Raw genomic sequence first — 3262 nt, 5'->3', positions numbered from 1 at the left:
GCCCTGCCAAGCAGGCAGGAGAAGGGCAGCGCTCAGCCCCCGGGAGATGGCAGGGGCGAGCAGGTCATCCCTGCCAGCCAGGCTCAGCTTCCTGGCCAGCCATCACCAGCTGGGTGTGGGGCAAACTGGGATGACTGGGATGGGCTGGTGGGGGCAGGAACGCCAGCCTGGAAAGCACCTCTTCCTCCCAGCATGGCTGTCTGTACAGCTATGGAGCAACGTGGCGTGCTCCAGCCCGGAGGGTTTTTAGAGAAAAGCCAACCATTAATGATCACACTTGAGCTCTGACAACATCCCATAGCAGTGGAAGATTTGCTAAGGGGCCACTTGATGCACATGAATCATCTCCTCCCTGGAAACAAGGGCCCCTTGAGTGGGGCGGATGGGGTGAGCGCCTCTGACTCGGCATCCAACAATGTCAGCAGGAGCCTGAGCACTTGGGGCTGGCTCCTGAGTGGCCAGGAGCCCCCCACCCTCCCCGGCTCTCCAGCTGCCCCAGCCCGTGCCTCTTCCCACCCCTCGCTGTGATTAAACCCCTTGCTGTTAGCCCCAGGATCCTGGCAGCCGTCCCTGTTCCCCCAGCAGCTCCCAGCTCAGATGCTGCAGCATCCCCACATGTTGCAGAGCACAAAGGGAGCTCAAACCTTTTGACCCATCCCCCAAACTCCCAGCACCTCCCTGCTGCCTCCCCACCACCCCACGGCACACCCCATGCCCCGCCAAGCCAGGCTGCAGCAAACAGGGCAGGGACGCACATCTCCTGGGGATCTCATCATCATGACCTTACAGTAACTAATATCCTTAGCTGATAACCTTGGAAAATCAATCCTGGGAGGTGAACGTGAAACCTGCTTGCTCAAGGGGGCAGAAGGTCCCCCGCCAGCTCTCCCTCTCAGCGCAGTCGCCCACTGGCTTCTCTCCTTACACGAAGGAGCCCGCAGGGTTTGCGGGGCCCCTCTGTCCTGCTCCAGCCCTGGGAGAGGGAGAGATGAGCAACCAGAGAGGTTAAATAGCAAGAAGGCTGCCCTGGCTGTGCCTGCCGAGCCTCCTTCATCTGTGGCCCCATCTGCTCCAGACGCACACCCCAACGCTGACAGCAGCTCAGGGGGAGGATTCCTTTCCCAGCACGGGCCCAGCGGCATGGCCAGCTCAGCCGCCTTCAGCAGTGCTTATGTGAAGGGTCCTGCGTCTGGCCCAGTGCCTTTGCCAGCAGTGCCTCATCTCCCTGGTATAAATAGCTCTGCAGAAAGCCTTATCGCATGGCCTGGCTCTCAGCCGCTCACCCACTCCAGCAGAGACCAGCCGAGCAGCAAGTCCAACCTGGGGCTGAGTGGCAGAGCCGCCCTCTCAGCCACACTCTCCCCAAGACCTCCTGCTTCAGCCTGGCCCTCTGTGCCAAAGCAGTTTCTTGGAGTTCCTATCACCCCCCAAAAAGCCAAGAAGAGCAAGGGGAGCTGCGGCGCACACCCAGGGCTGGTGCTCTGCCCGGTGCACCCAGCCAGTGCCGAGAGCATGGGCACGAGGGAATTGGCTGCAGGAGCAGGACCCCAAACATCCCCATCCCAGTGCACTCTTTTCTGCAGGAGGGACAGTTTCACATCCTCCCCACAGTCTTACACATGAAAACAGGAGTCCTGAATAGAGAGAAGTGTAATTACAGGCCTACAGAGCTTGCACAGGGCAAAGATTACCACCGGCCTTCACGCTCCTGCCAGGTCATGCACTGCAGAAACCATCTCGCACTGCTGTGGGGCCAGTCAAGCCTCTTCTCTATATAATTGGATTAAAGGAGAAACCGGAGAACAAGGGGATCATGGTGGCTCCCTTCCCACCCAGCCCCGTGCTGGAAGCACACCCCTCGCAGCATGGCCCAGAGGGAGGGGTGCTGCCCTGCAGTGAAGCCCCAAGCTGGGCTGAGGCTCTCCTGGTGATGCTGAGAGCACCGCTGCAGGTGGAAAATCTCCCCCTCAGCGGTAGCAACCACATCTCCAGAGCTGCAGCCTTCCCCCAGGGCTGCAGCACCCTCACCCTGCCTGCTCCACTTGGCCTCCCAGTCCCCTTGGGCAGTGACTCGTGGAGGGGTGTCACCTCCCCAGGGAGCCCGCAACAGAGCCATGGGGCATCGGAGGGGCCGAGGCTCTCTGAACTGGCATCGCTGCTGGAAGAAACCCCCGGGGCAGCCCTTGTTGGGCTGCAGGGTATGTCCTTCCTCGCAGCAGCTTGCATCGAAGCAGAGCAGCTTCACGAGCTGTGCAGGTAATAATTAACAGGCTGATTAAATCACCCACAAACACCTCCTGTAACCCAGGCAGATAATGACCCTTCAGTGCCCCGTGCTGCAGCAGGACTCCTTCTCCAGGGGCTGCCAGGGCTGTTCCCCCTCCGCTGATGGCTTAGCAAGACTGTGGTGGTTTGCTTTAGCTCACCAAAAGCAAACTTTATCCCTCTAACCCGAAGAAGCTGCAGCTGTCCCCACCCCAGAGGAGGGTGATGTTTCCAGATCTCCCCCTCTTACTGCTGAGCACAGCAAGAAGTCGAGTAAATAAACGCACCCAGGTGAGATATTGCTGAGTGACCCTGCTCATGCCACCAGGCAGGGCACGGGCAGCCTCCTCCCTCTGCCCGCTCTGCCCCTGCCCCGGACCCCTGAACCCTGGGGGGGGCTCCCAACCCCAGGTACAAGTTGTTTCCAGCCACAGCTCAGCCCAATCAATGCAATTAGCTCTGCGTGGACCAGATTCAGCGCTTCCAGGTGACATTTCAAAACTCGGTGCCAGGCGCAGCAGGCGCATGGCAGGATGCTCCGCCGGGCCAGCCTGGGAGCAGAACTCAGAGGCTGCTGGCTGGAGAACATGTTTAAACAGTGAATGAAAAAGAGAGGTTTGAGATGCACTTTAAAGAAATAGTCAGGCAGGAGCAAGACCTGCTGAGTAATGTATAAAAAACAAGCTTCAGGCAGAGCGGAGATGTTAGGATTAGTCAGAACCCAGAATAAACTGTATTTTCTCCAACCAAAATTTTGGCATTGGCCTTTTCCAAACAAACTTCACAGCGTAGGGAGCAGCAAGTTGGCCTGGGCTCCCTTCTGACACTGGGAGAGGCGCCGGGACTGGTGCCACAGCCATTTGCCCACCCCTGTGATGGGCAGAGCACTGGGAAGCCTCCCTGGGTCACACCTTCCTGCCTGTAGCTAGCTCGGAGCTGGGGGGACCTGAAGCTCTCGCCTCTCTGTAGCCCTTCGTCTCCATCAAACCTCAGCCTC

The sequence above is a fragment of the Pygoscelis adeliae genome, unplaced genomic scaffold (genome assembly GCF_000699105.1).
Source record: "Pygoscelis adeliae isolate BGI_AS28 unplaced genomic scaffold, ASM69910v1 Scaffold42, whole genome shotgun sequence".
NCBI lineage: Eukaryota > Metazoa > Chordata > Aves > Sphenisciformes > Spheniscidae > Pygoscelis > Pygoscelis adeliae.
The sequence above is the reverse complement of the archived record's forward strand: the minus strand, read 5'-3'. Positions refer to the sequence as shown.